General features: G+C 39.9%; 1 long non-coding RNA gene across 1 annotated transcript in view; it reads left to right on the top strand.

The window, feature by feature from the left end:
* LOC147584364 (uncharacterized) overlaps window positions 1–15,284 on the top strand; it is a 158,620-nt gene that overhangs the window by 88,672 nt on the left and 54,664 nt on the right. Inside the window, exon 2 of the long non-coding RNA XR_015255397.1 lies at window positions 11,148–11,260. This is a non-coding gene — a long non-coding RNA (uncharacterized LOC147584364). The remainder of the gene's footprint in view (window positions 1–11,147; window positions 11,261–15,284) is intronic.

The following is a 15,284-nucleotide window of genomic DNA, read 5'->3' as shown; positions in this document are numbered from 1 at the left end:
CCATGATAATCTCTAGTTCCATGTTCAAAATCAAACCAGTATCTTGGTTTAGCAAGTCACTTCTGCAAAGTTCCAAGTCAGGGAGAAAAATAGCAAATTCTCTGTGATAATCAAAAGGGAAAATATTTGGACAGGTAATTTTAGGAGCCAGCTATGGATCGCTATGTACAATAATGGAGTTGAGCAATTAGGTTTGGAAAGCCAAGCACAGAAAATAATTAACCCACAAAGTAATCATCTTGTAAGTCCCAAAGCTAATGATTAAAATAAACCTGAAACAAATGATTGTTTAACTTTTAAGCTGTGCTTGTTTTAGCCACAGTGTACTTCAGGTGTGAGCTCCCGGGAATTCTACCTGCCTGCCGAGATTGGCTTTGGGACAAGGGCATGTGTCCATTCTCCTGCCTCTCCTTCCCTGGGGAAGGTTGCTTGAGTATCACAAAATACCACTGCAGCGTGGGTGGAGGAGGTTGTCTGGGCTGTTCAGCCCTGCTCGGCACCAGGGTGCCTCAAGCCCCCGAATTTAGTCTGCAGCTGTGGTGGGCTTCAGCCATATTGAATCCTATATAACCTTGGAGGCTGGGTTGCAAGCTTCGTCTTTATGCAGCTTGCTTTGCACTTTCATTGGTGGTTTATTATTGCAAAGCATGATGCTCCCCTCCCCCCACTCTCTTCTCCACCCAAAGAAGTGAATTAATAACTAGAAAACAAGACAGAAATGAGATCTAGAAGGGCCTGAGCTTCTGAATGTCACTGTGAGCAAACAGCAGTGGAGAGAAAAGGTTCCTTTCCGTCTTTATGTGCAGTGCTGTCTGTGCATTGACTTGTTTCCTGACACATGAGCCATGGCTTGAAAGGAATTCAGGCCCCAGCAAATTTTGCATTGCGCTTCAATGTGGCCTCTGGGATTGAATAAGGGCAAATCTATTATACTGTTGCCATGGAGACCCTGGCACAACTGCTGATAAAGAGTGTCTGATGTTTGGTAGGCCTCGTAGCATGGTACATACCATTTAAAGGATGGTGTGTGTGTGTGTGTGTGTGTGTGTGTGTGTGCAGTGACTGGGGGAGGTGGGGTGGAAAGCAGGGTGTAGTGGGGAAGGAAGGAAGGAGAGGCTGGTTTGGCATATCATGAAGGAATGTTCTGTGTTTTTACAAAGAATTTGTAAATACTTTCTTGCCTCTAAAAAATTAATTCTGCCTTCTAAGAATCTACACGTTAAACAGATGGGGGCAGCAGAAGATCCACAGACTTTCCCCTTGGTCTAGCAAAATTAGTCTTTAATTCCTCTGAAAGAGAATTGAGCTAATACAATAAAAGTGAAAATGCGCTCTTTTGCGTCCTTTGATGAATGCTGCCTCCATTCAGCTGTCTGTCTGAGGATCAATAGTAGGTTTGTGAGGATCGCCAGCGCTTGCTAAGCGGGCTAGCGAGATGATGGATTTTAATCATTAAAATGATTTTATAAGCACGAAACAAAGAAGGCTGACGGCCCTCTCCCGTGCATAATCTCAGTTTTTTTGCTGTTATTGATTCTGCCAGCCCTAAATTCCCTTCCTGTCTTGAAGGCAAATCTCACCCTCCCCAAATTCCATCCCACACAACCATTTCTGGCTCCAAGTGATCAGTAATGGGCAACTTGAATTTTTTTTTTTTTATTGGTGCCCTTTCCCCATGAGCCCCAGACCCAGGGAAGGATGGCACATCCAGGCCCAGCCCAGCCTTCTGGCTGGCGAGGTTGGAGGCAAGGCGTCTCAGGCAGAATCACCTACAGTAAGCAAGCTGTAGAGTGAGCGGCTCTAACAATGGGAGGCCGGGCGATCTGCGACAGTTGATAGGATTATTATTATTACAGAGCGCAAAAAGCTTCTGCTTTCTTTTCTGCTGCTTTGCAGACCTCATAAGGCCTCTCTGTGATTTCTGCATAGTTAATTTGTCAGTTTATAAATTACCACATTATGTTAACGCTGAATGCTTCAAAACACAAATATATGCACAGAGGGCTTGAATATTTGAAGTGTTTTAGTACTATGGGGAAATAATTTTGTTGTCAAGCTGTGGCAGATATAGAACTGCTAGGGGATACATGGCCATTTCATCAGGACTGTGTCGATGATGGCCTGTGAACATCCAAGGGGGAAAATCATCTTTTATCACTATTGTGTACCGTGCTGGTCCAGATGGAGGATAAAACATGCATGAGTTGCCCGCAGCTCTGAAAATAATTATACTCATTTGCCAGAAATGTAGAAAGTGCATCCAACCAAGTTACCACCCATCATAGTGACACTCCGTTTGCATACTGATGAAGTTTAAAGCCAGAGACAATGGCGTTGGTATCAATAGCGAGGGGGGGGGGCTGGGCACCACCAGTGCCGTAGGATTAATAGCGCCATCATTTTATATTATGCAGCATTTCACTTATGCTGCATATCAAAAGACTACTGCCTCTGAGGTTCACCTCACTGTTTATAAGATTACAGTTTGCTTTAAGACTCCAAACATTAGCATGGATTCTTTTCAGCTTCCACAAATGAATGCAAAAATATCTGTTCGATAAAGTGCCTAGAATGTAATTACGGGTAAATATGTTTGGATGCCATTATGAGTGCCTGCATGTGTGTATATGTGTTTGTGAGTGTGGGTGGTGTATACATACCCACATGCACACGCGTGATTTTGGAAGACTACAATGGAATAGAAGATAATATGCGCATGCTAAGTCCTGGTGCTACTGCAGAGTAATTGATGAATGGGTTTTTAAAATGTAGAAAGAGAATGAATACAAGTAGGACCCAAGAGAATAATTCTTTATATTGCAATCAGCTCAGTTTATATGTACTTGCTTTAATCGTAGAAATCAGCAATAAAAAACATAGACTTGGTTATTTAATCCTTACTGAGTAAAAGAGAATGTCTTATAATGACCCTCTAAAATATTACAAAATATTAAATTATTTCGGTATGCCTCTCATTTTTAGACAACCGTAAAATAATCAGTGCAGCCAATACCAGAAGATTAACAGATTTCTTTACACTTTTGAATCCTGCAAACGTACATGTATGAACTAGGAAGAGACACTTTTCTCATGGAACTCTGAATTCTCATAGGTGTTTTACGGTTTGAAAATGGCCCAATCATGATGTTGTCATAACGCTTATTTTTTAAGTAATGATTTTAATTAAACCCTCTAAAAAGGAAACAATTCTGTACCTCTCTTATATGGGCTGTACTCTGATGATTACACGCGTGCACTTTCCCATTTTACTCTGGTGTCATGGGGGCAAGGATAACAATTTCCATCTCATCACAGGAGAGAGAGACTGTACTTTACTCTGCCCAAGACTTCAGTGAAATCAGAGGAAGAATTTTACACTATAAAATTACAATAAAATAGCTGAGGAAAAAGCATGGTTTCAACCGAAGTGGACCAAAGACAACAGCGTAATGCAAGATACCACAGAATATTTTTATATAGCAACAAATAGAGATTTTTTTCCCAGCTAACTGGGGCAGACTGGACCAATAAATTTTTTTTTACAGGTTTTCCAGTTCTCTTTCCCTCAGAATGGCCTTTGAAACATGAAGGGAACGGGGCATTCACACAGCTCAACAATGAGTGGTTGAGTGAGAATGAGGCATGTGAGCCTGGACCTGGAAGGACGTGAGTAGGTGGCAGGATATATTTGTGGTAAATTGAGCACAGAAAGAAGCAGATTTACAGAATGCTGCTTCTCCCTTCCCTCTCCTAGGATAGCACATTGGCTATGATGAGAATGCCATTGGGATAATACCATTGTGAGTCCAAAACTTCTGAGAAAAACAGGGGATGCATTTATTTAAAGTTCACTGAGACATTAGTTCAGTCTTCTGGTTTTCAGAACTGTTGTTACTGATCAGTTTTTACATGCCTGAAGTTCTTCTCATGGTCTCAGGTCTCAAAGGAAACCCAATGAACAAAGAGACAGACAGACACATGCACAAACATGAGACTTTGTCAAGAAGGTACGCATGATAGGAATGGGCATTTAGAGAATGCTTTGCCATGTGGCAGATGTGAATGAGTGAATGAGTATATGTGTGTGTGTGTGTGTGTGTGTGTGTGTGTGCATATATACACCTTATTTTAAAGATGTATGTATCTTTACTTGTTATAAAATTCAAACTATCAGTAAATTAGAGTGATTTGGACACAAGTCTGACGCCTAAGGCTGCACTAATTGTATCCATCAATGTATACCAGGCTTTCAAGTGTCTATCAGAAATACGTAAGGAACTAAGTGCCATGACATGGAGCAGGTAATGCCTCTCTGTTGATGAAAGAATGAAGTGTGAAAAAGGAAAAAATATCAATAAATGATCTTGATAATAACAGCAATCAAATATTTGAATGCTAATAGCCCTGTCAGCAAAGAAGCAATCAGTATCTTTTGGTGACAACACACTTTGGGGGATAAATAAATCTGGGAATAAATTTCGCTACACACTACAGGTCAAGATGTGAAGCTCCAAACTGTCTTGTTGAATTCAAACAGTGCCTTCTGTTTCTTTACCCTATTGACAGTCTTCACTGTGTCACAGAAGGTATTAAAAACAAAAAAGGGGCTCTTCCTCTGCCTCTTCCCCTATTATTTCTAAACAAATCAGTCTTTTTTTTTTAATGTTTACTTATTTTGAAAGAGAGAGAGAGCAAGAACAAGGTGGGAAGGGACAGAGAGAGAGGGAAAGAGAGAATCCCAAGCAGGCTCTGCACTGTCAGCACAGAGCCTGATGAGGGGCTAGATCTCATGAACTGTGAGATCATGACCTGAGCGGAAATCAAGGTTGGGTGCTTACCCAACTGAGCCATGCAGGCGCCCCCTGAATAATTCAGTCCTAAACTCAGTCGATACAGAGCAAAGTTGGCATCTACTCCAAAAGAAGGAGGGAAGCCACAGTAGTCCAGAGTGGGTGGCAGAGCCTGAGTGGACTAAGGCTGGTAGAGAGTAGAAGACTAGCTTGGCATAGGGTATCGGAGCCTGAGCAAGGTAACGTGTGCTCATGCAGGGAACTGGCCCAGTGTTAGGGTTGCAGGCTGTCTGTGCAGAGAGTGGACTAGGTATGTGACAGAGTCCACCTGAGGAGAGGAAGGTAATGGAAAGAAATTCTGCTTGGTTATATACGGGAGTATTGATCAGATAAGTATAAGTATATTAAGGGTAATGAGAGCCAAATTATTCTTTGTTGGAGCAGAGAGTTATAAACATGGAAAGGGAGAAATTAGAACAAACTTTGTGGTCTTGGTTTGGAACTGGACATGGTTTTCAGTATATATAAAGAGATACAGAAATATATATATAGTCATTAGCTCCGTCTGCTGTGATCACCTGGCAACAGCAACAATCCAATAGTGATGAGCACACTTACTGCCCAGATAATCGTTTCTTCCCCCCCCCCCCCCCCAGATCATCGTTTCTAATACCATTCTCCACTAAAAGGCAACAGGACTCCTTGGAGAAATGGCCAATTCCAGAGTTAGGGCCTAGAAAATGCAAAATGATCCTGGAGTGTCTTCTTTTTCAGGAAAGTCAACTGAGGCACAAAGAGGTTCAGGAACTTGCCCAAGTCACACATCTAATAAAATTGCTATTGAATTATATGTGGTTGAGACAACTCCAAAAGGGAAAAAATTAACATCTAGAATAGTTCTGCACTCAAATGTCTTTACATTCTATCTCCTTCCTTAAAGAAAACACAAAGTGGAAATCAGAGATGATGGATTCTGACTTAGGTATATGCAATAAAAACACGTGGGACTCTAATTGGGAGATCAAGTTGCAAAGAAAAACTGTCAAATAAAATGTTTTCAGTATCTACATAACATTTTTTAGGCCTTTCCCATTTTGACAAACTTTAGTAACTAACCAAACAACTCCCAGCCCTAATCACCTGGAATAACTTCCATTGCCACTTGGTAACGTCTGTTGCTACATACAACAAAGTCAGTGAGCACACAAGGCAATTTTGGCAGGCCGTCAATGATGTGGATGGGAACCCAAGAGTTTTCTGAGTCCTGCCACCCCATAGTTGTGAAACCTTGTCAGAATCCTTAACCACTTTGTGTTTGGGTTTCTCTGTCTATTAAGTAAGAGACTTGCACCAGAGAAGAGATTCCAGTGACTTGTCACATGTGTCTGTTTTTCTCACACTGAGGGGGCTGAATAAGCCTTAAGACATGTATCCAGTGGTCACTTTTAGGCTAATATGCCCTGTCACATTGATAGGTTGTGTCCCAGCCAAGATGGCTGATTGGCTAATCAGGTCCTCCAGCTCTTGAGTGGACCTCAGGCCTGGATGGCTGTCAAATGGCCATATGTAAATGATGAATGAAATGACACGCTGAAGATTACAACTCTGACCCACCAGCCTAGGTTGTTAAGATAAGTCAGTGTGGGTCACCTTTCCCACCTCCCACCCTTCTTAGATTAAAATCCTGTCCTGTCCTTTCTCTCTTTCTCTCTTCTCCTCCCCCAATTTGGAAAATGTATTAATGCTTTCATCTCACTGAGATGGCTGGGAATACTATGAATGCTATTGTATCTCATAGTCTATTGATTTATAGAGGTTTGTGTTTTTTGTTTTTTTGGTTTTTTTTTTTTTAGCATTAACTTTTTAAAAATCTGAAACAATTACAGACTTACAGGAAAGTTGCAAGTGCAGCATATAGAACTTTTTTCTTGAACCATTTGAAATACACAGTATAGTGTTTGGATGATCAGGCTGGCAATTATATTTTCTAAATCACAAGATTGTTATGAGGATTAAGTGACTTAATATATGTAGGCCAAATAATGCTTCACCCCTTAATCCAATATAGAAAGGTAGAAAACTAGAAAGAACTTGTGGGGTTGGTTTGGAAGTGGAAATATCAGTGTGGCTGGTGGTTTTCAATATATTAGATATAGAAATATAGGTGTAACGTATATTCCTTAGCTCTGTCCACTATGGGAAACAAAAGTGGTAAGTATACTACCAGTGCCAGGATCTTGGTTTCTAATGCCATGCCTCACTGAAAGGACTTTAGGACTCCTTGGAGAAATGGCCGATTCCTGGGTTGGGTCAGGGAAAGTACAAGAGGAGTTCGAAACATCATGTGCTTCAAAAGCAAGGAAGTGCTCAAAGACTGATGGGGATATATCAAGCCAGTTTGAGGGAGATGTCATTGGCAGAATTGATGGCATCGAAGTAATTATATCAATAGATTATAACCCATGAATAAAACTATGCGTCCTTATGGAGACAAAGAAGGAATGAATGGATTGAAAGTTGGATGAGGGCCAGGGTATTTACCTAGTTTCAAAGTATCTCCTTATAAAATACTTAACTACAAAGGACAAAAAGAGCAGCCTTACAGTGTAAAAGTCTTTCAGATTCCCCCTTAATCAAGTGATTCAAGTGAATGCCATCAGTAGTGGGACAAATAAAAATCGCAATATCTGATAAAATGCATTCAAAGGAACACAGCATCACTTTGTCACTTGTATGATACTCCTGAATAAAAGAATGAGGAAACATTGGATAAATTCATAATGAGGAACATTCTACAAAAGAACTGGGCTGTAATCTTCAAAATTGTCAAGGTCATGAAAGTCAAGAAAATATTACAGACTTATTCCAGATTAAAGACGACTGAAGAGATATGGCAGTTAATTGCAATGTATGGTTTAAAACTGGATTCTTCTACTATAAAGGACATTATTGGAACAACTGTCAAAACTTGAATGGGATCTGAGGATTCGGTGGTGGTAACGTACCAATGTGAATTTTCTGATTTTGATGGTTACCTTGCGGTTATATAGCAGAATGTCCTTGTTTGTAAGCAATGAATGTCCTAATTCCTGAACTTGTGAGTATGTCACCTTACCTGAAAATGAGATTTTGCAGATCTGATTAAGTTAGTAGTTTGAGATGGGAGATCGTAAGGAATTATGCAGGTGGAACCTTATAAGGGAAAGAAGGAAGCAGGAGAGTCACAATCACAGAAGGAGATGTGTCTATTGAAGCAGAGGTTGTAGTGATATGACTCATGGAAGGAGGAATGAGCCAAGGAATGTGGGCAGCCTCCAGAAGCTAGAAAAAAACAAAGAATGGATTCTCCCCTAGAGCCTCCAGGAGGAATGCAGCCCTGCTGACACCTGGATTTTAGTCCATTAAGACCCATTTTAGAATTACTGTTCTTATTCCAAAACAGTGAGAGAATACCTCTGTGTTCTTTTAAGCCACTAAATTTGTAATCATTTGTTACAGCAGCAATAGGGAACTAATACAGTACCTATGGAATACTTGGAACAGTACCGGCACATAATCAGCATAGTCACTTGTTTCTTTTTGTTGTTGTCATTCAGTCTTTTCAAAGCATTTGATTTAGTTTTCATAGGATTAAGAACTCTGTTTTTTGTATGCAGGTTTGTTGGTTTACACCATATTTGATACCATCACACATCTATAACCTGTATAGGTTGGCGAATAAAGAGAATGGACTCTTTGTTCAGTCTGCTGCCTGGTCTCCACTTGCCCCTCCAGTTAGGTCCTGTGGTGGTCTCTGGAGGCTGATCAAATGGACTGTATCATGGGCTTTCTTGCCTTTGGCTTCCATTGTTATCTACAGATACAGTGGGCAGAAGATGGAGGGGAGGAGGAAGAGCAAAGTCAGGGTGATGTCTCCTCACCTCCGGCCCTGCTGGCCCTTGGCCAGCAGTGGCTGCCTTCTTCTTCTGAAGGCCATTGTTCCTGTTGGATGGGCCCTTCTATGATTGTTTTGGTCTCTGGTACTTCTTGCTCTTGCTCTTTCAGGACTAGGTTGGTAATGGCTGCCCACTGTTGGTAGCCCAGGTACTTCATCTTCTGTTTTTGACAATGCCAATGTAAGTTCATTGAACTTTCCTCAGTCATCCACTTTGTGTGCACCATACTGTGTGTGTCGTGACTGACACAGAAAATACCCATATGTTTCCACAGCAGAGAACAGAAATGCCCAGGAATGCTGTCAGGAAGGTCCTTGAGTGGCTTAGTAGCCATAAGTAGTCAGCACTCCATGGGCACACAGAAAGAATGGAAAGCATTGGTCTAGCTGGGACCCTTGTCAATAGCCTCCAGCCAAGGGCCACCAGGAACACGCATGTAGTAGAACAAGTTGATTTTAGTACTTGTTGCAGTGAAGGAGAAAGCACACTATGGGACCTATGGTGGCATCTCGGCAAGGAGGTGCTGGAAAGGACTGACAGGATGTTGGGTTGTCTTGGGTGATTTGGGGGAGGATTTAAGGAAGCAGGGATTTGCTCTGGCTTGGATGCTATGACGAAGCAGGAGTAATTCTATGATTGTGTATCTCAATAAATTTTATCTGTAAGGAGGCCAGAATATACTAAGGATAAAGCTATAATTGGTAAAGTAGCATCAGGCACTCATATTAACTAGGAGTGGTGGGGGCGGGGGATCTTTGGTATTTTGTAGTTTGAGCATTATTCTTGGTTTTGTCTGTGTTAGATATGACAGAGTGATCTTGTTTTAGTCTTGATACATCTTGGTCACAGAATGGCCTTGTCTGATGTTGATTTTCTGTGAAATTATTTTTGTTCACTAGGAGAACACCAGGGCCTAGCAATCAGTGCCAGGACAGCTTCTAGCAACATCCATATGGGAGTCAGGGAATACTTTTCTCTTTCTCACCTTGTGTCATGAAGACCGAAGTCTGATCTGCATTGAATCACCCATGCGGCTTATTAAAATATAGATCTTAGGACTCTGCCCCCAGATCTATTGAATTAATGTCTAGGGGTAGGGCTTGGATGTCTGTATTTCTAATTAGCATGATGCATCATTCTTATGTACACCAGAATCTAAAGCCTACTGGTCTAAAAGAGAGGTATCACAAACCAAGTTTATAAGCTGAGATTTGTGGTAACAGTTCTCAGTGTGAGACATCAAGAGCCAAACAAAGTGTATGTTTAAATTTTCATTAGCATCAAGTTCCAGCACTTTGGAATTACAGGATTTTCACTCAGTGGAACCAGCCTTTGAATTTACAAGGCTATCTGTTCTTATACCTTGTGTGCCAGTTTTAGAAAAACCTCAACTAAGGAGGTCAACCTGTAAGTGACAGAAGAGAAGGGGCTGATCATCTATTACCATAAATCAATAAAAGGTAGACACCAGTAGAAAGGCTGCTGCCAAACAGAGAAAAAAATCCAACAACATTGAGGAATTGCTTCCAAAGTCAGTGAGAACATTCACAAGGATAAAGCACAATTCCAGAGGCAGAGCTTTTCAAGATGCATAACTGAAATCCCATTTAACAAGGCAAACTACAGATCAGAAATGAGATGCCTTAACCGTAAAACGTCTAGTAAAATTACTGCAGATAGAAACACAAAAATCTTCTTCAAAGGAAAATTCTCAAGAAAGAATACAAAGAAAGCAGAAATGAATAAGTTAATTTATTCTAAAACCACAACTAGGAAGATATTTGGCCTTCTCAAGAGTCAGAGAAGGACTACCAAAGTCTAACTAAGAAGAGCCTAACGAACTTTCAATCCGATTTTGAGGCATTAGCGAGATTTCCCTATTAAGATGACAGGGGCAAGGAGACTTGAGGCTCAGACATGGCCACCAAGTCTAGATCAGAACATTTTATGTTCCCATTGAATTTTCCTGCTCTTCGGATGTAGAAGAACTGAGCTCACCACAATCAAATAACCCCACCAAAGCTTTCCTAATAGGAAGTTAGGAAATGAGTCTTCTTAGCCTGAATAATGTGTTTTGTCTTAAAGTCTATTTTGTCTGTAATCTCCACAGGCAGAGAGTCTGCATCTATAGCTCATTACCATTATTCTGATGATAATGTTACGTCTCATCAATTACTTGGGAGGAAGGTCAAATTTAGCAGCCAAATCTCCCCTTTGGTGAGACCATCAAGAATATATCTATCACCTCCCTTCCCAAGATCTACATGCCCTGCCAAAGCGTCTATGCCCATATTCTCTTTCCCCTCCCTCCTCCCTCCCTCTCCTCCCTCTCCACCTCCTGTTTCTGTCACAGTATTACCAGTTACAAAATCTTGCCGGATTTAAGCCCTGATTCATTTATTCCTTTTCACTTTCGTTTCAGAAAGGTCAAGCAAGCATGGTTGAGAAAATCATGGAGACATAAAAAAGGGGAAGAACCTGCATGTAAGAGAGAAGATACTGTGTGACTTTGTAAATAGATATTGGAAGTTAGAGGTAGGTGGTTCTCTTAGAATTTTAGTCCACGTGGAGGAACTTTTTGATTGAGACTATGATTATATAAGCCATACCACTGAGATTTATTTTAATTAAAGGAAAGAAAAATTTCTCAGCCAAGCAAACAAAACAAAAAGACAAAACAGTGAATATGTGTGTGTGTGCTCATATATATATATGATATATATCATATATATCATATATATATCATATATATATGATATATATATGATATATATATATCTCAAAAATTGTTTCACTTTCTTTTTTTAAAAAAAATTTTTTTTTCAGCGTTTATTTATTTTTGGGACAGAGAGAGAGCATGAACGGGGGAGGGGCAGAGAGAGAGGGAGACACAGAATCGGAAACAGGCTCCAGGCTCCGAGCCATCAGCCCAGAGCCTGACGCGGGGCTCGAACTCACGGACCGCGAGATCGTGACCTGGCTGAAGTCGGACGCTTAACCGACTGCGCCATCCAGGCGCCCCAAAAATTGTTTCACTTTCATAGTAAACTCACCTGGAAAATCTACCTTGATGCATGCATCTTTGACAATTGGCTCAGGCTTTAGATTTTTTTAAAATGAAAGTTCAGCTCAATCCCACAATTCATTTACTCAACTTACTTCCTAGAATTTTAAGCAAGAGTTCAACCTCACAAACACAGCTATACTTGGCAAACAAATGTAAAGAGATTAAAAGGACCTGTTTAATCACTTTTCAGAGCATTTATCAGCACCATGCTCTAACCAACTGAGCCAATCGGCTTCAGAGCATTTATAAATTAAACTTGCTTCTGAATAGTTAGGGTTAAATTGGTTCAAAAAGCACCCTCTTAAATTTGACTTTTTCTTCTTGAGGTACTAAGCCTTGTGAAAATGCAAAACTCCTAGGAGATGTAGCATTTTTGGTAGACTGCCACCAACCCCTGAATTTCTTTATCTACTTGGAATCTATACTGTTAAGTGCATGTATATAGATTCAGAACCATCTATATTCCTGGTGATTTTTAAAATAATGACCCTCTTTATCCATAAAAGTGTGTTTGTCCTTAAAGATTAATTTGTTTGATATAATATAGCCACAGTGGTATTTTTAAAATAAGAATTTGTTTCATAAATCTTTTCTCATCCCTTACCTTTTTTCTTTCTGTGCCATTATGTTTAGGTCTTTTATACAACTGAATTTTAATTTCATTCTGAGAATCTCTGTCTTTTAGACATTACGTTCAATCCATTTATATTTATTGTGATTATAGACATTTGGTTTTATTTCCACTGTATTATTTTCTGCTTTCAACCAGTCATACTTTTACTTTGCTTGTTTTCCATTCTACACTTTTTTTTTTACAAAGAACTCACATTATATTTATTCATATTATATAAACATTGGAGCTTCACATTCTATCCACCATGTTTCTTAATTACTCTTTCTATTTTATGTCCCTTTATCTTACTATCACTCACAATGACTCACTTTTGGAATGTATTTTTCTTATGTTTACAACTTTAGGTTCTATGGTAGATGTCCTGATTCCTAGAAGGTGACTGCTTCCACCAGGGAACACAGTAGTTGTCCTATTTAAATGTTAAACTAGGATTCAAACTAGGCTGCCACTGGGTCACTTAGAGTTCATCATGCCAAGAGACCAGTAGTCAAATAAAGGACACACCAACCTTGCAAGAGTAATTCACACTGATCAGGATACAACTGCTATTATCTAATGAAAAAGAGGAAGAATATGTTTCATATTCATTGAGCAATTGGGACATATCTTGATACTGTGCTGCCAAACTGGGGTGCTTCATGGAGAAGTGCAATAGACACAACCTCAAAAGGACATGCTGATTAGAAATTTGGGCCTTCATAGCTTCCACCAGTTAAGTTACAAAGAGCATAAGAGATACTAGCCAAGGGTAAAGAGACTTTAGAATAGGTAGTAAAGAAAGGAGATAATGAAAACTGGTTGTACTTTTAAAACTAGTTGCACCAGCAAGGACTGGCATTTATTTCCCTTGTATGATTCCTTAGAAATTGAGACCAACTAGGATCTTGAGGATGCTCTTCCCAGATGGGACACACTTACCACAAAATGCAAGTGGAAATGGATCTTAGCAGCTCAAGTGGAGTAGAGTGGGTGCTGTTGTGTGCTGCTCAGAATCCCCACCTCCCATCTCATTTCAGGAATGAGACATTCATTTGGTGCATGGTGCATTGGCTGCTGCTGGCTCACTCCTGGGTCCCTCTGGGAATCATCTTTGGCCAAAGGGAGCCATCTTTCCCAGGTTAATGACCTTTTCTCAGGGGCAACTTGTGTCCAATGGCTGATTGATGTTGAAATATAAAGGCCCAGTTTTGTTCTCTCAGTTTGGGATATTCTTGAAGATCATCCTAACTCCAAAAATCCTCGTGAGATCAGCTGGCTGCTCTGTTGCAACTATATCACTGTATCTCCTTCTGCCTAATCCTTTCACTTCCTGAAATGTGTTTCTTAGATTATTCTCCAGTAAACCTTCTGCATGCAAATCTCTATCTAAAAATCTGTTTCTAGGAGATTCTACCCAAGACATCATCTTTTTTCAGATAATACTTCTATTATTGTAGGTTTCTGAGTACCTATTCTGTTTTTGTACCTGTATCTTGAACCATAAACTCACCTTCAGTGGAAACTTTCCTCTGAAAACCCTCTGTGGCCTAAACTGTAGAAATGACATTCCACAGAGATTTTCTGTTCACTTCTGCCAGGTACTCTAGAGATATCACTGTCCCAGGACTAATTTTTATGTAAATTTCTAATCTTGACAATTCCCAAACCATTATAGAAGTGTACATTCTAACTTTGATACAACATGAGGCAGAGGCCTGAAATTTTATTTTTCTGGGAATGATTTTTTTCCTTTTCCATAGCCCAGAACAGTAAACTTTATCTTTTCTCTGTTCAGGTGGGGAAATCTTTTTTCTAGGCCCCTCATTACAGAGTCTACATCCCTTTGAGTATCTCAGCTTCTTCATGAAGGGGTATTAGCTCCCATTCAGTGTCTCATTGAACCCATAACCTCATATCCTGGCTTGACTGTGTATTAAAACCTAAACTAGCATTTGATAACCATCCATGAGGAAGCTTCAGGATCATATCTTGAGCTTCTAGCCCTTAATTTCAGGCACCTTGAAATTTTCATTTAGTTTTTGGAATTTGATATGCATGAATATGATTTTTAATATATTTCCAGAATCTGAAACTATTGCAAAGTAGCTAAATGTTTCTTGGAGATAGGTGTTAGTAAGAAATGGAAATCATGAAAGTACTGACCTTGGAACTGACATGGAAGAAATAATACAACTGAGAAGGAAATGAAAAAAAATCAGATTGTCTCTTTCATGCTCAGGTCAGGCTCTGAGAGCCTAGGCATTAACATGGTAAAAAATTGATCTAGAAACCCAGGGAACTTCAAGTGTCTCCCTAATGGCACTGTGAGTTCTTTGAGGGAAGGAACTGTGTCTTATTTGCTATGGTATTCCTCGCATCTAGTTCATACCTGGCATATAGTAGATTTTCAGGAGATACTTTTTGGCCAAATGAATGAGCCAGAAATAAAGGAGTGCTGTGCAAAATGGTGAGATATTTTCAAACACACAAGAATAAAACATAATGTTATATCAACACTGGTCTAAGAAGAATATAAAAAAATAATAGAAAAGGAAAATGTGAACCAAGTTATACTCATTCTTTCCAGTGTTCTTCCAATAAGTATTTATTGAGTGTCCCTGGTTGAATCTGGACTGTGCTAGGCATGGAGAATGTGATAGTGGGAACAGAAGGTCATGGTCTCTGCCCATGTAGAGATCTGGGACATGCAGACTTTAAATGAAAACACTAAAAACAAAAAAATAAGTATAAAGACTTGGGTGGCCAAATGGTATATTAGTCCAGGAAAATCTCTCTCCATTCCTGTTGTCTCAGTGTACTTATTAATAGTACCCCCATTCAGTATCAGAAGTGTCTCAGGTTGTACAGTCATCTTGAGT

This window comes from Puma concolor, chromosome A1 (genome assembly GCF_028749965.1).
Source record: "Puma concolor isolate L17-30 chromosome A1, mPumCon1.1.hap2, whole genome shotgun sequence".
Classification (NCBI taxonomy): domain Eukaryota; kingdom Metazoa; phylum Chordata; class Mammalia; order Carnivora; family Felidae; genus Puma; species Puma concolor.
Note: the sequence above shows the minus strand (reverse complement) of the source record. Positions and strands in the feature narration are given on the sequence as shown.